At 33.9% G+C, this 22,543-nt stretch overlaps 1 pseudogene; it reads left to right on the top strand.

Moving 5' to 3' along the window:
* The first annotated feature begins 2,685 nt into the window (after positions 1-2,685).
* Positions 2,686-20,666, top strand: LOC129079840 (ubiquitin-conjugating enzyme E2 E3-like; annotated as a pseudogene).
* The last annotated feature ends 1,877 nt before the right edge of the window (positions 20,667-22,543 follow it).

Below are 22,543 nucleotides of genomic sequence, written 5' to 3'. Positions count from 1 at the left end.
AACAAACAAACACACAAAACACCTCATAGACACACACAGCAGCATCGTGATTACCAGAGAAGGATGAGGAAAATTAGGAGAGGGTATAGGGGATATAAATGGTGATGGAAGGAGACTTGACCTTGACTTGGGGCGGGGAACACACAATAGAATATTCATGTGACGTATTAAAGAACCATACACCTGAAACCTACATAATTTTAAAGAAAAAATAAATTAGAAATAAAATTAATCAAATGTACATACATGGAAAATAAACAATGAGAGACTGAAAGTACTTTGCAATTATATCTCAGCTTCAAATTATATTTCCTAATTAATATTCTGTATCACTTGCTCAAAGTCTCTGGTTATGGCTATCAAGTTTAAAGCAAGAAGAATGTTCCTTACCAAACAAAAATTTCCCAAGTGTCAGCAAAATGTCCAAATCATTTATTTCATACTGATGTTCCTATTCAGAACTTTCCTTTTCAAATTAAGGGCACTTTTTCTTCCAGAGTTAAGGAGCAGATGAGGTATATTCTAATAGATTCATACCTTAAATCTCTAGTGTCTTAGTAGACCTGAAGACGCCTTTATTTGTTCAGACCAGTTATCTCCAGCTCGTATACATCTCAGTCTCTAGCTTGTCAGGTCAGAGCATTAGAATACCTCTTCAGTTTTGCTCATTAAGACGTATGTCTTTTATGAATCATGATAAGCATTAATATTAAAAATACAGGAAAATACCATAAGGCAAATGTTTAAATTAGAGAGTACTGCTATGCCCAACACTTGGACTTTCCCAATTACTACTGGACCCTATTTCCATGTGGCAACTTGTGGTTATATCACAATACAAGTGCCACGTTGAGGATCAGGTAAGCAGCGTCAATCTAACTGCTAGTGGCAAGATGACTTTATAATCCTAGAGGATTTCAAGATGTGGATGATTGCTCCTTAGAGGAATAACTGTTGACAGGGCTGGTGATACAACTCATAAATGATGAACTGAGAAAGCATCCAACTGTTCAGGCAGACCTGTAAATATGCCACCATAACCTTAGGGAAGATTATAGCAGTTTCCCTATGTTCTATTATTTTCCTCTGAGCAGGAATGACGATGTACAGCATCACTAGGTATATAGTCTGGATGTACATTTCATATGACCTGATCCTTTTACTTCATTAAGTTAAGAAATGTCATCATACAGACTTATCAAAATCTGAAAGCTCTCTATTACCTCTTGAACATATGCCAATTTTGTTTCAAAATTCATAACTAAAAACAACTCTAGTAATGTTTAAATTGAAGGAAGGATTTATCGAGCCCAATGTTGTACCTCTGTTTAGCCTTTTATTCCCAAGGTTCATAGCATGTATAATGACTTTAATTATGAGTCATAACATATAATATTTTTTTAAATCATTGTGAACCTCTACATAAATTTGTATAAATATAATCACAATATGAGTAACTTTCATCGTGGAAAAACATTTACATAACAATCTAAAATTTAAAGAAAAATCATAATTTATTTATCTGCTGATAACTCCCTCTCTGGTAACAATAGCTGTAGCATTTACAAAAGGGAAACTATAACGCAATTGAAAAAGAGGATTAACATACACGCATAAATGAGATCACTACCTTTTTTACAGAGCAGTCCCATTCTATTATGTCTTTGAAACATTTTCCACTATAAACTGCTCATTGTATTTCCTCACATATCACAACATATACTTTATTTTAAATTTTGAAAGTTAAGTAACACAATCAGTATATGAGCAAACTTTTATTTTCATCTGTATACTACATTTTGTGTCTTCATCTTATTTTTCATTTGCTGGTGGTCTCATTGTGAGCAATTAATGAGCTACTTAATTCATTTATCTTATCACTCATTGTTTCTAATTCTATTAATATTAATATTAATGTTAATATTGCAAGACCGTATCTACCCTCAGCAAACTTTTAACTGCATAATATTGTATGTTAACTATAAACACAAGGTCGTATAGCAGAGCTCTATAATTTCCTCATCTTGTATAACTGCAACTAGTACATGTTAAACAGCAACTCCAGGTTTCCTTCCTACTTCCCACTTTGTCTTCACTGTTTTCCCACCACTCTGCTGTTTTGCCACCTTCCTTGTTTGTTATGTTATTACCTATTTTCCGAATTCATTAAACTTTTCTCACTTTTATCCTCAAATTTCAGATGAAGATTCCATTCTGTTTGTGCCTATTTAAGCTGTCAAACACTTTAAAAAGAAAATCATCATCCAATGAAGATATTTTATTTAGTGCATATTAAACACTTCATAATATCAATATAACATGAAGTCCTCTGTGCTAAGGAGGAAAGACATTTCTTATAATTCAGCCTGTTAAACTTAGGTATTTGTATGTCAATTGTTTTAATTGTTGTTTTTGCTTTTTTTGTTTTTTATACCCCTTTAACCCCCTCCTATTAATTCAGTCTCTTAATCAAAATGAAACAGCAATGTTTTCCAACCAGTAAGATCCTTAAAAAAAAAGCATTTCAATGAAAAAGTCTCCAGCAGGACGAAGCAACTAAAGAATTGCCACAGCTGCTCCTCATCAGGGAGGAATTGTGATGCTCTGCTTTCATTTTGTCTTTTTTCTTTACTAGAAATTTAAAATGAAAGGGAGTATCAGTTCTGTCCTATTGGTTGGTTCGTGATGGTTTTGGTAAGTATAATTAATTAATATTCATTCTAAGTTTGTTTCAAAACTTACTTTTTCAGCAGGCTTTATGTAAGAATATATATTTAGTTATACCTATATTTAAGTACATTTGAAAATGAAAAGTGGCACATCGATTAAATGTATGGGTCATTTAGGACTTTAAGAGGAAGAATTTTTTAAATTATTTTAACAAGTAATCTAATCCTTTTGTACTACTTAATCCTTGTGTAAAAAATTTAAATGTGCCTCAAATACCCATCTTTTGCCAATTTGAAAGAGAGAATTATACACATTTGAAAATCAAAGGTCCTGAAAATGATAGACATCATTTCTGTAAAAATATTTCTTAAATGTCATCTTCTAGTTACCTTTTATTTTTCTCTTATTCCTGATATCCGATTTTGACATGATCTTCTAAGAAAAGAGGATATTCAGGCTAAGTGACTTATTTAGAAAGTGATTTACAATGATAATATATTAGTCCCTATGTATTTATATATGTAGATTATGCTCTAAGATCTCTAATTAGAAATCCATGTTCATCAACATTTATTAAATATTTATTTCTCAATGGATTATGACAACTTTATGATATATTTAATAATTAATAGTGACAAGCAGACTTAATCATTCTCAAGTTTCCAATTGGTAAATTGAATATAATATACATTTACAAAAATAATTCATTGATCAAAAAAGCTTTTCTCTGTAACATTGTATGCTTGGTGTTATTGTGTATGCCTCTAGCAGATACCATGTCAAATTATAGTAACTTACAGCATTCTTATACCTGTTATAAAAACAATAATCTTAAATATATGCAATTAAATAAATTTAAATATGTATACTTTATCATCATATAACAAATAATAAATTTTCTGTAATTATGAGGTACATATAGGAAAGGAAACTAACGATCATAAATAAACTATAATCATTTCCTTGTTTGTGAAAGTTAAGTTGGTCATGATAGCACAAATTTATTATGATTATAAAATGTTTCATCTGCAAAATGAACAGAATTTAAGAAGATAAAGTTATTTCATTGTGTGAATGTAGGAAAATGTATCCCCTTAAGAATGTCAACATATGCTGGGAAAGACAATACATTTTGGAGTTAGAGAAGCATTCTTCTAAGTATACCTACCATCGGATACCTTAATATGACTTTGAGTCAAATTGTTAGTTTCACCATCTTCCTTATAAAAAAAAAACGAGGCAGTCAAAATATGTTGTGTAGGTTATTATGAGAATTATAGGGAAAAAATCTTTAGCTAAGGACATAGACCATATCTGGCTAAAAGTGTTATCTTCACAAATAGCAAATTTTCCTCCTTCCTTTATCATAACAGCAGATAATCAACAGTCTAGATTTTTCCCCCTGTAGGGTAAATGGAGGTGGTCTGGTTCCATCACCTAGATGGCTGGGTAACTGGAGGGAGCAGCTCCTCACAACCTGGAAAGAGTCTGATAAAGCAGTGTTCCCACAGGCTTGAGGATGGGTTTCATGGCCTTGACCCCCGGGTATGATAAACTGCCCTGTAGCCTTGAGTAGGATCATATGTGCAACTCATGATAGTTACTTCACCTTTCTTGCCTGTTGTCTGCTTTGTTTGGGGCTAGTATTTAAGGAATAGGAGCTTTGGATGGGGCGGGGAGTCGGGGTGCCAACTTGGACACAGGCTTGTGGCCTGTGTGACTCCCTCCACATGAGCTATTGGCCTGTGTGTAGTGCAGATACAGGCTTTGTGGCCTGTGTGAGTTCCCCGGACCAGGCTTGTACTGGTGTGACTCTCCCAAATAAAGGCATGTCAAGCATCCCCAAGGCTCCACGCATCTTCTTCCATCTACCCAAGCCCCAAGCGGACCTGTCCAGCCTAGAGAGACTGCAACACATTTCCATATGTTAAAAAAACTGTGGTAAATATATATACCATAAAATTGACCAATTTATCTATTTTTAAGTCTACAATTCAGTGGCATTAAGTACATTCACATTGTTGTACAACCATCATCACTCAATCTCTGTAACTTTTACATGATTCCCATCTGAAACTGTACCCATTAAACAATTAATTCCTATATCCCTCTGACCCCAGCCCCTGGTTACCACTCTTCTATGTCTCAATAAACTTCATGATTTTATTTAGATCATATAAGTAAAATCATACTTTTTTTTATGTCTGGCCTATTTCACTCAGCATGTTTTAAAGGTCATTCATGTTGTATCATGAATCAGAATTGTATTCTTTTTAAAGATTGAATAATATTTCATTGTATGCTTATGCCCCATTTTTTTATCCATTCTTTTTTAATGAACATTGGGTTATTTTCATATTTAGGTAGGTGAAATATGTTGCTATGAGCATGATGTACACACATCTGTTTGAGACCTTGCTTTCTACTCTTTGGGGTATATAGCTAGAGGTGGAATTGCTGAATCCTAGGTTTATTCTTTTAATTTTTTAAAGAAACACCATACCATTTTTCTCAGCAATGGGACAACTTTAGGTTCCCAACATCAACACACAAAATTTCCAATTTCTCCACATCACTGCCAACAGTATTATTTTCTGGTGTTTTGTCTTTTTTTTTTTTTTTTTGCTTATTTGTTCGTTTTGTCTTGGTTTTGACACTAGCCATCCTAATGGATGTGAAGTGTTATCTCATTTTGTGTTTTTTAAAATTTTTAAATTGCTTTTCAATTGCAGTCATTGCTATTTTTCCCCATTATTTTCTCTTGTCCTTTTTGATTTGCATTTCCTTAATGATGAGTGATGTCAATTAGTGATATTGATCTTTTCATGTGTATATTGGATATTTGTGTATATTCTTTGGGAAAACGTATATTCAAGTCCTTTGTCCATTTTTAAAATAGGGTGTTCATTTTTGGTTGTTGAGTTGTAGAAACTCCTTGTATACTCAAAATATTAATGTCTTAGCATATATATTATTTGCAAATATTTTCTTCCATGTTGTGATGTGCCTTTCACTCTGTTGGTAGTGTCCTTTTATGCAAAAAAAGGTTTTGGGTTTTTTTTTTAATTTTTTAAAAATATTTATTTATTTTTAGACAGAGGGGAAGGGAGGGAGACAGAGAAGGAGAGAAACATCAATGTATGGTTGCCTCTTGCAGGCCCCTTACTGGGGACATGGCCCGCAACCCAGGTATGTGCCCTCACTGGGAATCGAACTGTCAACCTTTTGGTTCACAGGTTGGCACTCAATCCACTGAGCCACACCAGCCAGAGCTAAAGTTCTTGATTTTGATGGAGTCCACTTTATCTATATTTTTCTTTTGTTGTCGATGTTTTTAATGTCATATCCAATAAATCATTGCCAAACCTAATGAATCACTTACCCTGTGTTTTCTCCTAATAGTTTTATAATTTTAGATTTTATGTTTAGATCATTGACCCATTTTGAGTTAATTTTGTGTATGCTACGAGGTAGGGGCCCAAGCAAATGTATTTATTTATTTATTATATATGAATATTCAGTCTTTCCAGCACTATTTGTTGAAAGATAATTCTTTCCCTGTTGGAGGATCTTGGCAAACATTGTTGAAGATCATTTATGTAAGAGTTTATTTCTGAGCTCTCTGTTCAATTCTATTGGCCTACATGTCTATCTTTATGCCAGTACTGTACATTTTGATTATTGCAGATACTAAGTTTTAAAAGTGAGCTATGTGAGTCCTTCAACTTTGTTCTTCTTTTTAAACATTGATCTGTCTATATGCAGTCTTTTGAAATAAAAATTTTAGAATGGGGTTTTCTATTTCAGCTAAAGGACATCATTAGGACATTGAAAGGGATTGTGTTGAATCTGTACATCTTTTTGTGTAGTATTGACATCCCAATAACATTAGGTCTTGCAATCCATGAACACAGATGCTATTCCATTTATTTATGTCTTTAATCTTTCAGCAACATTTTATAGTTTTCAGTGTACCAGTGTCACTTCTTTTTCTGCATTGACTGAGAGCTCATTTTCCTCCTTCATTCTTTAAATGTGGTATATTACATTGATTTTTAATTTTTTAAAAAAATTATTGAACCATTCTCACATTCTAGGAATAAATCCCACTTGGTCATGATATGTGATCCTTTTAATATTCTGCTGACTGGTTTGCTAATTCAAACCAATTTTCATGGAGTATGTGTGCATCAATATTCATAAGAATTATTAGTTTGTAGTATTTTTGTTGTTATTGTTGTTGCTGTTTTCTTGTAGTATTTTTATCTGGTTTTGGTACCAGGGAAATGGAGGCCTCACAAAACAAGTTAGAAAGTGCTTCCTCTTCTTCAATATTCTGGAAGAGTTTCAGAAGGATTGATATTAATTCTTCAGTTTGGTAGAATTCACTGATGAAGCTTTTTGGTACAGAGCTCTTCTTTTAGGAAGGTTTTGATTATTGAATCCATCTCCTTACTATATTTAGATCATTCAGATTTTCCATTTCTATAGATAGGGTTTTATAAACAGTTTTAGTTCAGTTCATGAACAAAGCAAGCTATGAAACCAGTAATGACAAGACTTGATTTTACAGATTTTACCCTCTGTTTACATACTTTTGTACTAAGAAGAATCAGAAAAGAAAAAACTATTTTAAATGTATACTCTATAATAGGGACTAATAAAATTTTTATATTACTCCAATTATGATATATTTTTATTCCCATATCATACTTTATATATATATGTGTATATGTGTATATGTGTGTGTGTATATATATACACACATATACATAATACACATATATATCTTCTATATCATTGTCTTATATACACTTCTAAGTCTATCACATAAGTCTTTGAGCCTCATTGTTTTCAAGTAGGAATAACTGTGTTTACTACACTTGGTATGTTTTATATATTTAATTACACAGTAAATTTCAAAGTCTCCAGCAGTCTCTAACAAACAGTAGTGTGAACTCAACAAATTAGTTATAGTTCTTTCTTCTTGTTTTCTTTATATCTTAAAAAAAGAGATCAAATAAGGATTAAAAATAGCTTTAAAATCAAAAACTGAAAAAGAGCTAAGTGGTAACTTTATCATTTTTCTTTTATTTCTATAATCTCTTTCCTCATATATCTATAAAGAATGAATTAAATGCTCACTTAAATGTAAAGTCAACAATTTTAAATATTTAACTGATTTTTACTTTTCAATATGTTTTTTCATATGCATAAGAAGTACATTCCTTTTTTTTAAGGTTTCATGTTTCTTGCATAAATATGTAAATCAATATGTATTTTCTATTATAAAAGGAAACTTTAAAAATAAGCATTTAAAAATAATTCCATGAAGTTCATTTAGAAATGATCAATTATATTAATTCTGCAGAAATTACTATTATCATGACACTCATGACTTAATTTGTTTCTAACTCACAATTCAGAATGCTAAAAATAAAAGTTAATTTTAACTATTATTTTAATCCATTCTGCAACTGTGTTTTAAATTCAATATTAGAACAGAGAATACTTTGTGAGAACAATTTCTCTGTCAGGCAAAAGGGAACAAAACTGTATTTAAAGAACATACAGAATATAATGTTAAGAAAGTATCCCAGATAGTATAGTCATAAGGAAAGGGTAAGTTTACTGTATGTGAAATAATAATATTTATTTGAAAACATTAGAAACAGAGCTTACTCTAAGAGTCTCTAATTAGACTTTTAGATGAACTTAAGATTTTTAAATGCTAGTGACAAGAAAGGAGATGTCTTAAGGGACATTTGAAATATTATTCAAGACAGTGAATAGAATTTACTGTTGCAACATATGCTGATATTATGCAGGGAAATGCCTTCATTAACTCCCTTTATTGATATTTTTTTCGGTGTTCTTAAGAAACTCCTGACACTTGTCCTCAAAATAGGGGCTATTCGGATACTTCCTAGTCATCAATACAAATGAGACTCAGCTATGATTGATTACTATTATTTTCAGATCATGCAAGAGTGTTACAGGAGAAACTCCCAGAAACTTGGTTCTTCTTGCCAACGCAGTAAAGAAATACAGATCAGCAAGCCTATTAGCAGGCAAGCAAAGTTCATTAGTGCTAAGATCTAATTGGAAAGCAAAAGCAAAGGGAGCAAGAGAGAGGTGACCAGCACCCAGGTGACCAGGCTGGCTGGCCAGGGGCTCCTTATGCAGCAAGAAACAGGGCCTACAGGGACAAGAGCCAAGAAAGCAAGTCTTTTGTTTTGAAGACTTATATAGTTGGTGGGGTGCGGGTGAAGAAGTTACATACTGACTGACAGGTGAAGGTGGCGCCAGCTTTGCCAGGGAGACATGACTACCCAAACGTAGTTATGGGCAAGGGTCTGTTAGCCAGAATCTTTATTTTGCTCCAGACTCTATTTGTTCATTTCGCATACATGACAGGGGGTAGACAATCAACCAAAGTTGTTTTATGGGTTTTTGTTTAGGTATTGTAGTACTCCCCTCTTCTTCCCCCTTCCAGAACTTGCAATGAATACACAGTCTCAAGGTTTTCCTTTTCCCAGCTAGTGGAGATGACACACAGACTTTCAAGGGCTCCCCTACTCTTTTACTATCTTGCTGCTCAGAATGCCTGGCAGCCTTATTGAACCAGGCTCAGAACTACGGGGCCAACAGGTGAAACATGTTTTGCTTTTAGCCTCCTGTATTAAGCTCTTTGTTAGAGTGCAATGGCGAGGGCCCTGCCTTTATTTCCCCTCTGACTGCTCATTCTACCCTAACACAAGCCTCCCGGGATTGCCAGTGTCATCAAGCCTCATTGTTAAACTCTTTGGTCTTCAGAGGTGAAATTCATTGCTTTATGGTAAGTGATTTTAGAATAAAGCAGAGGGTGAATCTGATGTCCCATGTAACAGAATATTGTCCTTATTGTTTAGTTGCAAAAAAGTGTGTTATATATATATTTCTGTATCTGTTATAAGTGTTATGGATATTTGTTTTAAAATAACAAATTTAATTTATATATGTCATAAAATAACTTCAGATCTACATGGCTATGATTAGTAAATAGCAAGGTTATAAACATTTTTGATCCTGCAACTCTGATGTCAGCTACCACACACCCAATGCCTTTACTAACATTTGTAAATTTCAAAAAAAAAAAAATATATATATATATATATATTTATTCCATTCATGGTCTGATTTCCACCTTTGGCTAGACTCATATTCCTCTTTTTATTTATATTTTTCCCTATGTTAGCACTATACAACTCAGATTTGCATGAAATACTTTATACTCTGTTCATTAGAAATGTATCTCTTTAGTTTTAAAGTTAATTGATTCATATATTACATAAGTAGTGTTCTGTACTGAGTCTATATATTTTAAGTAGAAGAACAAAGGCTAGAATAATGCCTTGGTTGCTATTCTTCTTTTACCTCTTAAAAAGTTTCCACTGTATATTAAACCTATAAGACAAATAAGATATTTGTTCTAAATAAATGTATTAGTATGAGGTACCAAATCCCTATTTTAGAATTTAACAATCTGGTCAATTTAATTAGTACACATTTTTTATATTTTGGTAAATATTTATTGAATATTAAAAATTAAAAGTGTCTTTTTCTATGGGTTGTATAATCAAATTTCACTTAACTTTTTTTTTTTGTCCAGGAATATAAAAAATACTAATGTTACTGGTTCATCTTGGTGGATTCTAAGATTATTCTTAGACCATAGCCCCTAAGCTAAATTCTCACCAGTGTGCCATGATTTGTATGTATAAATGCACACAATATACCTTTCACTGTAATGTAATATCTCACTGTCTTTTCTTGGTTCTTATTTGTTCTTTGAATTTTACTGAAATGCCTCCCTTCCACAATGTTTCCCCTGATATTCTGCAAGCTGTAATTGTCTTGTTCCCTCATTGGATGGTGATCATTGGTATCAGGATTGTATCTTTCATTTCTTTACCCCAATCAATATTTAGCTTAGTAGCTGATACTCAGTAAAGTTATCGAGTAAATGAATTTTTCAAATGGCATATTTCCCTTTCTTTTATCTTTAATTCAATCATATATTAATTAATTTACTAAGCTCAATGCTGAACTGATTAAAAATATGTTGTAGACATAGTTCTTATTACTTATAAATTATAAAGGGACATTAAAATAAAAAAATCAGGGGGGAGTTTGGGCTGGGAGGAAAATGATGGCTTTCCTCAGTTTTTGACATTGCATATATTAGAGCCAAAAATCTCCCTTTTGGAGTTCCCTGAAAAGTCAGATTCTGAGGCAGTGTCATAATCTATGATTTCTATCTTTTCTTTTCTTTTTTTCCCCAAAACTCAACCTCAGTAACAGAATTTAACCTTCAGTGTTTGGGTTGTAAATATTTTAAATTGAGGATTTGAGGGCTATCAAGAAATAAGTATATGATAGTAGCCATTCTAACATGTATGAGGTGGCATCTCATTATAGCTTTTCCTTAACAGCTAGTGAAGTTTAGCATCTTTTCATATACTTGTATCTGTTGGCCAAATATATGTCTTCTTGGGAGAAGTGTCCAGGTCTTCAGCCCATTTTTTTTTCCTTTTTTAAAATCCTCATCCAAGGATATGTTTATTGATTTTAGAGAGAGAGGAAGGGGCAAAGGAGGAGGGGAGAGAGAGAGAGAAAGAGGGAGAGAGACACACACACATACAAACATCAATATGAGAGAGAAATTTAGATCAGTTGCCTCCCATAGGCACCCCAACTGGGGACCTAACCCACAGCCTAGGTATGTGCCCTATCTGGGAATCAAACCCACAATCTTTTGGTGCTCCAAGTAACAGAGCCACCGAGCCAGGGCTCTCTGACCAGGTTTTAGTGAATTACTTGTTTAGTGTTGAGTTGTATGAGTTCTTTATATATTTTTGATATTACTCCCTTAGCAGAGATGTTGGTTGAAAACATCCTCTCCCATTCAGTGTTTGCCTTTTTGTTTTGTTGTTGGTTTATTTTTGCTGTGCTGAAGCTTTTTATTTCATATAATCCTATTATTTATTTTTGCCTTTACTTCCCTTAACTTTGGGGTCAAATTTATAAAATCCTCTCTAAGACCAAGGTCCATTAAGTTTAATACTTTGTTTTCTTCTATGTAATTTATTGTTTCATGTGTTTCATGTGAGGTCTTCTATCTATTTTGAGTTGATTTTTGTATATGGGGACAAAAAGTAGTCTAGTTTCATTCTTTTGCATGTGGCTTTACAATTTCCCAGAATCACTTATTAAAGAAGCTTTTTTACCCTCTATTGTATGTTTTTCATTCCTTTATTGAAAATTACTTGCCCATATACATGGGAGTTTATTTCTGTACTCTCAATTTTTTTTCATTGGTTTCTGTGTCTATTTTTCTGTCATTCCCATGTTGTTTTGATTATTGTTGCTTTGTAGTATAATTTGAAGTACAGAGGTATTGTAATACCTCTGGCTTTATTCTTTTTTCTCCACCCCTCAGCATTTCTTTGGTTGTTTGGTGTCTTTAGTTGTTCCATAAAAATATGATGATTGTTTTATTTCTTTAAAAATTGTTTTTGGATTTTTGATAGGGATTGCATTAAATCTTTATATTGGGTTATTGGACATTTTCATAAGACAAGTAATAACAAGTGTTGGAGAGATTGTGTAATAAAGAAACACTCATCTGCTGCTGGTACAACTACTATAAAAAAACAGTATGGAGGTTCCTTAAAAAATTAACAACAGAGTTACCAGTTGACTCAGCTACCCCTCTTCTGGCTATCTACCTCCACAATTTGCAAACATTTATTGCAAAGATATATGCAATCCCTATGTTCATTGCAGCACTATTCACAGTGGCCAAGACATGAAAACAATGAATTGTCCTTTGATAAATAACTGGCTGAAGAAGATGTGGTACATGTATACAATGGAATACTGCTCAGATATAAGAAAAGATGAAATACTGCCACTGGGAGCAACGTGGATGGATCTTCAGTATATACACTACGCAATAATTCAGATTGAAAAAAGAACTATATGATTTCACTCCTATGTGAGATATAAAACTGAAAGCATCAAATAAACAAACAAGAAAAATAAGCAAGAAAAACAAACAAAAAAAATCTCACAGACATTATAATATTATGGTGGTTACCAGAGAGAAAGGGGGTGGGGAGGTAGTAAAGGTGAAGGGGGTCAAATATACGGTGATGGAAGAAGATTTGACTTCGTGTGGTGAGCACACAATGCATTGAACAGATGGCGTATCATAGAACTGTGCACTTGAAACCTATATAATTTTATTAACCAATGTCATTGCAATAAATTTATTTTTAAAAAGTGAAATAAGTATATGCATTTAAGATTTGTCACCACACATTTCATGCAGTTGGTTTTGCTGTCACCAAAACCACATCCTCAGAATAATCCTGTTGGACCTTCTGAAAATCCTATGTAGCTGAGGTAAATGACATTCATCTACTGCTATCATATAACGTGTATTAAAACACATGTTTAATAAATATCATAATTAATTAGACTAGATTCCATGCCCCATGGTTCTATATGAACAAATAAGGCATTAATTTCCCTAGGAAAAAGCTAAACTCTCAAGATTTAGTTCAAAGCCATTTTCAATTATCATAATTTGTGGGACTCCTATAGTCATGAATGAATAATACTTTTTTAATTTTCAATGCTACACTTGGATGTTTTTAATTCCACCACACCACCTTTCACAAATTTTGAGGGGATATTTAATCAATAAAATGTGTAAAATTTTAAAAACACAGACATTTACTACAAGTTTTATTTTTTGTCTATTAAATATTGGTTTTTAATATATATTTAATATTTCTTATGAGACTTAAAGAAATACTACTTTACTAAGCAAACACCTACTGTTCATTAATTATAGGCTGTGATTAAATAATATTTATGAGTTTTAGTGATACTACTTGTAATATCTACAATTATTTTATCAATAAATGCTAATGCAATCCTATTATGCCAGATTTATAACGTATACAATATTCAGGTCCTCTACTAAATTAATTATGATATACTTACCTTAAAGTAAGAGTCCTCTTGTCATGAGACCTGGTTGTTGTATGGTATTTACATATCTATCTGAGACTTGATTATTATCTTGTTATGGCAGGCTATGAAGGCTAAATGTACGTCTTTACTCCATCTTACTTCTGTAGAGTGCCACAGAAAGCAAAATTCTATGATAATTCAAATAGTCTTTTTCTTCTCATTTATTCTTGTGTGTGTGAAGTTTCTGAGAATCTAGAGTCATACATTCCCTATGTATAGTCATTAGCCACAAAGCAATGTTTTTGTCAACAATGAATCACATATATGATGGTGGTCCCATAAAATTATAATGAAGCTGAAAAATTCCTGTTGCTTAGAGATGTCATAACTATCCTAACATTGTAATGCAATGTATTATGGGTTTGTGGTGATGTGGGTATAAACATACTGCACTACCAAGTATATAAGATTATAGGACATACAATTATGTACAATATATAATACTTGATAATAATAATGACTAGTTTAGATATTTACTCTATTTTTTATAGTGTACTTCTATTTATAAAAAAATGTTTGCTATGAAACAGTATACTGAGTTATGCTGGCAGAAGCCTTATATGTTTGAATTACTTTCCTGTTGTTTTATAAACTTAATGTAAGCTAAGTATACAGAACCATTTTTTAAAGTCTACAGTGATATACAGTAAGGTCGGAGGTCTTCACATTCACTTACCAGCCACTCATTGACTCACCTGGAGCAATTTACAATCTTGCAAGCTCCAGTTGTGGTAGTGTTTTATGCAGGGGTACCAAGTTTGATCTTATATATTATATTTTAACTATAAATTTTCTATTATTAGATATGTTTAGATGTACAAATACTTGCATTGTGTTACAATTACCTACACTATTCAGTATAGTAACATGGTGAACAGATCTGCACCCTAGGAACAATACATTACACAGTATACCCTGGGTGTGTAGTAGGTTACACTATCCAGTTTTGTGTAAGTTCACCCAATGAAATTTATTAACAACAAAATTAATTTCTCAGAACATATTCCATCAAGTTTGTGTAACTGTATATTATGCATTAAAATCACTATAGACTTTATCTCCAGAGACTATAAATTAGTAGGTCAATGATGAGACATGGGACATCACATTGTCAACAATTTACTGGATGATTCTCATGCTGTTTAACCTTGGGTCACACACTGAGAGTCACTATATTAGGGCATGAAACTGTAGGTTCAGAATACATGGCAAACTGGCAGAGATTCCTGAAAGAATACTTTGACTATTTATTTTTCAGTTTCAGACTTTCATAACATTTTGCATGGAGACAATTAAATAGATGGTGGTCCTAAATCTGAGTTAATAAAAATGTAGATGTTCCAAATAAGTTTTATATGAAAGAATATCTGGCAAAAACTAAATGAATTATGCATTTTAATAATAAAGGTGATTTTAAGTGGTAAAGGAGAAGTAGGAGGAGGAGGATCGTTAGATGCAAATATAGCCATAGAAATCTCTGTTAAGAATGATGTCTTAAAGATCTCAAAGTTAAACAACAAAAGGAAAAAAATGAGGGGTAATTAGTCAGTATAGCTCAGAAAAAAATTTAAATGGTGGAAACTTCTGGTCAAAATGGTAGAGTAGGTAAAAAAAACTGTGCTCACTTCCCCACATGACCACATCAGAATTACAACTAAATTATAAAACAACTACTTTTGAAAAACACCTGAGGACTAGCTGAACAGAATTCCTATAACCAAGGATATAATGAAGAAGCCACACAGAGACTGGTAGAAGGAGTGAAGTTGTGAAGTGAATTGGTCCCACACCTACAATGTGGCAGTTAAGAATCAGGATGGATATCTTGGCTGCAGAGTTTCCCCTTAGGAATGAGGGGGTCCCACCCCCATGTCAGACTCCCTAGTCCAGACCTCTAGTACCAGGTACAGGAGATCCCACGATATCTGGTTGTGGAAATCAGTGGGGATTTCACAAAGGGCTGCTGGATTCCTAGGCATTCCTCTTAAAGAGCCTGTGCATAGAGTTGGCTGACTCCCTCTGAGCTCCACTGCTGAGGAGGCAGCTTGGAAAGCACCAGAGACATACAGGTAGGAAGTGAATTGTCTGGCTTCAAAGTGAGGGTAGGAGAGGTAACTCTCTCTGAGAGATCTCTCTTCTGCTGGCAGGTGCCACTGTTCTTTGTTGAGCTCCCTCCACACACAATGAGTAGACAAGTGCCATTGTTCTTTCCCACCACGCAGACTGCAGACACAGGTGGAAACTAAGTCTGAGTCTCCATCAAACTTGCCCTCCCCTGGTGATTCCCTGAGAACCTGCTCTACCCAACTCATACCCCAGCCCAAACCTTTTTAGTGGCTGTTTCTCACAAGCTGCCAACCTCAGCCCATACAGAGGACTTTCCTAAAATCTCTCAAAGATCCACAATGTCAAACAATCAGCAGCCAACCTGTACCTCTCGCTAAGCTGCCCCTAGCACTAGTGGCAGTCAGCCTCAGTTTGCAGCATAGCCTCTCCCAGGCACCTCCAATTCTAGTACAAGCAGTTACCGCTGCATACCTCTCTGTAGCTCCTACCAGGTAACCCTGGTCTAGGCACAGGCATTGGTAGACCTGTGCCTGCACCAGAGTCCCTCCCAAGAGGACCCAGAACCAATACACTCGGTGGCTGGCTTCATACCACACCAGTGCACCACCCAATTTACTCCACAAATGACACACCCAAAGGTTGGACTCAGCAGGCACTAGAGCCCCGCTTGGTCAAATCCTACTCTGTGGTGTCAGCTCCTACACTACAGTTTATCTACGGTAGTACTAGTCAACTTGAGGGTCAGTTCTACCCATTGCTATGCCAACAGCAATCAAGTATCAACTACAACAGGAGGGTACATGGCCCACAAAAGGAACTCCCCTAGATGAACTGGTGATTAGGAAGTCTGCACCACTGGCCCTCACAGGACACCAACTATGTAAGGTCACCCTGCCAAGACTGGGAGATTTAGCAAATCTATCTAAAACAGCAATACTCAGGGAGGTAGTCAAAGTGAGAAAAACCAAGAAACATTTTCTAAATGAAAGAACAGAACAAAACTCCATAAAAAGAACTACACAAAAGGGAATAAAGTGATATATAGAGTTTAAAACACTGGTTATAAGAATGGTCAATAACTAAGAGGATGAATTGATTGACAGAATCAGTGAGAACTTACATAAAATGATAGAAACCATAAATAAGAACCAGTCGGAAATGAAGGATCCAATAACTGAAATGAGAAAGGCATTAGATGGAATCAATAGCATATTAGATAAAACAAGTAATCAAATCAGCAGTTTGGAAGACAAGATAGTGGAAAACACTCATTCGAAACAGAAAAAAAAATAAAGAACAGAAAAATGAAAGGATAGTTTAAGGGACCTTCAGGAAAGCTTCAAGCATAACAACATTCACATCATAGCAGTACCAAGAGAAGAGGGAGAGCAAGGGCTTAAATACCTATTTGAAGGAATAACAACTGAAAATATCCCTAATCTGGTGAAGGAAATAAACATGCAAGTCCAGGAAGCACAGAGAGTCTCAAACAGGACATATTGTAATTAAAATGCCAAAGTTTAAAGACAAAGAGAGCATCAAGAGGAAAGCAGTTCATCATGTACAAGTGAGCTCCCATAAAACTGTCAGATGATTTCTCAATAGAAACTTTTCAGGTTAAAAGAGATTAGCAAGAAATATTCAAAATGATGAAGACAAGGAACTAAAACCAAGATTACTTTATCCAGCTATGCTTTCATTTAGAATTAAAGGGCAGCTGAAAAGCTTCCCAGATGAAATTAAAGTAAGGACTTTATCATCACCAAACAAGTATTATAAGGAATATTAAAAATACATTTTTAAGAAGAGGAAGAACACATTAAAATATGAACATAAAATTCCAATAACTGCATAACTATTAATAATTACTTTAATTAAAAATGGCTTAAATGTTCCAATTAAAAGATATATTGTGGCTGAATATAGAAGAAACAAGACCCTTACATATGCTGCCTGTAAGAGATCCATTTCAGATTGAAAACCACACACAGACTAAAGGGATGAAAAAAGATACTTTGTGCAAATAATACGTTTTAAAAAGTTAGGGTAGTAATATTTATATTAGGCAAAATAGACTTTCAAACACAGGCTGTAACTAGAAATAAAGAGAGACATTTCAGATACAATAGCCAAGATATAGAAGTAAACTAAGTGCCACGGATAAACAACATGTGGCACTTATACAATAGAATATCACTCAGCCATCAAAAAAGAATAAAATCTCACCATTTGCAACAATGTGGATAGACCTAGAGGGTATTATGCTAAGTGCAATATGTCAGAGAAAGGCAAATACCATATGATTACACTTATATGTGGAATCTAAAAAACATAATAAACAATATTAACAGAAACAAACTCATATATATGAGAGAAAACTGTTAGTTGCCATATGGGAGTAGGGTTATAGGGCTGGGTGAAGAAGGTAAAGGAATGAGTAAGAAAAAAAGGCAGTTACCAAATAGTCACAGGGATGTAAAGTATAGCATAGGGAATATAGTGATAAATACATATAGTGGCAGATGGGTACTAGACTTATAGGAAGGGGACAATTCTTAAGTTATATAAATGTCTAACCACTATACTGTATACTTGAAACTAATAGAGTATTGAAGGTCAACTGTATTTAAAACAAAATTTTAGAATAAGATAAAATGCATAATGTAAATTGTGAACATGGGTATAATATTAATATTAACTCAATAATAATATTAATACATATTATGATTTAATTTTTTTATAAGTTAGAAAAAATCTTTTTAACCCTTTATCCTAAGATTGACTAAGTCTATACAATTTATGTATGTTTTGATTAACTGCATTGTTAATCACATCTAAACTGAGCACATACATTTATGGAAAAGATCAGATCCTAGTAAATGTCTTCTAGGAAGATAATAACACATTATCAATGAGTATAGTTCAGAAAATCAGAACAGAACAATATATAGTTGCACATCCTATCACAGAAGTAAAAGTTATCATGGTGTCCTGACCAGTCATTCTGTGTTCTTATAGAGTCACCTACAATGTGAACACTGATCACAATGATAATTAATAAATTTAACTTTGTTCCTCTCAGTATTTTGATATGCTTTAATGTCATATTATTTCTACTAATGTTTTTGGTTCCTGCTGGAGATTATAATATTCTAAAAGAAAAAGATGATGATCATTTAAATTTTGAAGTGTTCCTGCTGTACCATCCTATCTTGAAATACTTCATATACTGCCCTTACCCCTCTTTGAGGTGAGGTTGGTAGACCTCTACCTTGATATGTGCTTGATAATTAATTTCGAAAGTGGGTTCCATCAACAGGCGAGCTGTCTTAAAAATTGGGTATCGCCCAGAGCTACATTTCTTGTGCCCTTAACAAGCTGTCATGTTGTTTTGGATAAATTTGGATAGTGACTAAATCACTTTTTTTCTTAGCAAAAGATTTTCACCAGGTTTTTTTACTATTCTCAGCTCTTATTGTTACATGGGAACTTATACTAGGTGGTTAATACTTGAAAATATCCAGTAAAAAAGACAATTTTATTTTAAACTTAATTTAAATAATTTTATAATCCCTTTTTTTTGCCTATTTCTCATCTTGTCACTTTATGGTTAAAAAATAATACAAAATACATTATATAACGAAATACAGAAAGCTACAAGTTTCCAGTACTGTTCTTTGATTCAAATTATTCTAAAACTCATGTTTAAATTGGTGACAAAATGTTTTGTATTTACTATGTTCCAACTTCCATTCAGTAATTTCAGCAAATATTTATTGAGTACATATCGGATTCTATGTATAGTTTCTGGATTCTGATTATGTAACAACATACAAACCTCACAATAACATTGATGTACAAAGCTTATATTCTAAAGATGGAAGAGAGATAAACAAATGTGAAATGTATCAGGTGGACTTATGCAAGGGACAGAAAGTTAGCACATGGTGAAGGGTAGGATATAATGTGACATAGCATTATTATACAGAGCAGCCAGGTAAGGAAAATCTTCTCTGAGAAGATAATTTCTGAGCAGAGCAAGTCTTACTCTACTGAGTGTGGTTCACTATTCTTATTACACCCTGAGTGGTACTCTTTTCTAGTATAGTCCCTTCAAATTGTTTACCAGTGCTCTTCCAATTTAAAACAAAGACAAAAATAGCTCTGACACCATAGCAGCTCGCAAGTGTGACGGATGGGTGGCCAAGTTTTCCAAGTAATAACTTCATCAAGATATCCAGTGATAGGCAAAGGTCCAGTGATGAGGACCCCCGCACCAGTAGTAGTAGTTCGGATGCAGACCAGCAAGACCCAGATGCTCCCAAGCCTGAAGGAGAAGAAAGAAAACTTGCCACCCATCAGAAGAAAACACCAAACTCTAGCAAAAGCACTGCTGTTATCCTCTAGTACTAAAAGAACTCAGAAGGGGCTAGCTGAAATAACCTTTGATCCTCTTCCTAACTGCAACGTGGGCCTAAAGGAGATAACATTTATGAATGGGGATTGACGATATTGAGCCACCAGGTTCTATATATGAAGATGGTGTGTTTTTTCTGGGTGTCTCATTTTCTTCGGGTTATCCATTTAAGCCACCAAAGGTTATTTTCCACATCAGAATCTATCACTGCAACATCAGCAGTCAGGGGGTCATCTGTCTGGATATTCTAGAAGACTACTTGAGTCCCACTTTGACTATTTGAAAGGTTTTTCTGTCAATTTGTTCTCTTTTGACTGACTGCAACTATGCAGATCCTCTGGTTGGAAGCACAGGCACTCAAACTTTGACCAACAGAGCAGAACAGGGCAGGAGAGCCAGACAATGGACCAAGAGATACACGACATAGTTCACGTAATTTGTATGCAGTGTGAAGGAGTAGAGACATCTTCTCACTGTGCTGCAAATCTTTATAGCCTTTACAATACGGGCTTCTGTGTATATGTTATACTGATTCTACTCTCTATTTTTACCCTTTGGAGACAGAGAAACTCCCCCAAAAGATAAGTGCTATCAAGAGTAGAACTTTGTAGCTGTAGATTAGTTATGTTTAAAATGCCTACTTGCATGTCTTGCTTCTCTGGGATACCCAAATGTATTTTGTGATGCATTAAGGATACTGGTCCTGAAGCCTACCAAAGATTATAGTGCATTTTAGGCTAGTTCCTTATCTGTATGAAATTATAAAAGTAGCTGTAGATGATTAAGAATTACGTCATTTGTATTAAACCCAGATCTATTTCTAAGTATGTGGTTAAGGCTGTTGTGAAAATTGTTTTACCTTTTACCTTTCTCAGTTTGTAATGAAAGGATTTCATTCTACCCTTTGTAGTCGGAAAGCACTTGATATATCATCTCAAACACAATAAACATGCTCGTGAAAGCATAAAAAAAATTAAAAAATTAAAAAATAAGAAATAAAACAAAGACAAAAATTAAAACAGAAATAAAACTTCTAAAAAACCATAAAACTCCTAACACCGGACCAAAAAGAAAAAACCTTCAACTTAGTTGTACAGGCATTGTGAGACTGAACTCATACCCTCCAATGGAATAGCTCAGATCCAATTTTTCTCATAGGTATAATTTAACCAGCAATTGGAGGTTTCAGAAAGTATGAATTGCTTTCCAAGCTACTGGCTTTATTAAGGAAGACCGGGTACAATACTGCCATACCAAATTACAACTCTCGTCCCTCGAGGTCATTATCATTCTAGGCTCCAAGGTCTGTGCTGGCCCCTGGTACCTCTGTGAGCCATACAGCTTCAACTTCCATTTGACTGCCACAGCTAAAACATCAGTTTTGTACCTGAATATTTCCCTTCCTTTTCTCTTTTTATGTGTTAAGCTACCTCTATTAATTGGCAAAAATACACTTTTTAAAAATGTTATTGCTACATGCTTGAACCTTAATAAGATACGAAGCTTGGTAAATGTGGAAGTATATTCCATAACTCAGTCCCCTAGAGAAGTCTCCTCAATTAGCAGTTAAAAAGTTTGCGGTGTCTTTGTGTGCTAAATCTCAATCATCAAACCAATCATAAGAATAAAAAGTATATATATACATATTTGTTAAATTTTAATGACTTGTTCCAACTATTTAATGTATGGATAAGTACTACCTTGCTAGTTGGAAATTACTTAAGTGTCCATCAAATAAAACAATAGCCAAGAATGTATTATTACAGAGAATGGGAAAAAATAAGGGTGAAGGACCAGAGTTTGTATGGGTCAATGTTCATATTTAGCCTTCTTCCTTCCTCGTTATCTCTAGATTTACTTGGAGTGATGTAAAGTATTGTCATATTGTCCAAGGGCACACTGGACCATTGAAAACTGCACTTCAAAAAGCTCAACAAAACAATGTAATAGTGTTTGGCTTCAGAAAGGGACTTCAAGAGATCCAAGTTACATAATTTTCAACAACAAACTTTTATACATGATGGTTATAGAATACTCTCCCACTAAAGATCTTATTGAGACTAGAAAAATGTTTCCTCAGTAGATATAAATGGACTTAATTGATATCTTCAGAGAATTCTACCCCCCAAACAGCAAAATATACATATTTTTCAAATGCACATGTTTAGGACACAAAGCAAATTTCAATAAACTTAGAATATTGAAATCATATCAAGCGTCTTCTCTGACCACAATATTATGAAACTAGAAAATCAATCACAAGGCAAACACTGAGAAATACACAAAGACATGGAAGGTAATTAT

This window comes from Pteronotus mesoamericanus, unplaced genomic scaffold (genome assembly GCF_021234165.1).
Source record: "Pteronotus mesoamericanus isolate MK-2021 breed Mesoamerican mustached bat unplaced genomic scaffold, CSHL_Meso_final contig_82, whole genome shotgun sequence".
Classification (NCBI taxonomy): Eukaryota; Metazoa; Chordata; class Mammalia; order Chiroptera; family Mormoopidae; genus Pteronotus; species Pteronotus mesoamericanus.
This window is presented reverse-complemented; position numbering and strand designations above follow the sequence as displayed.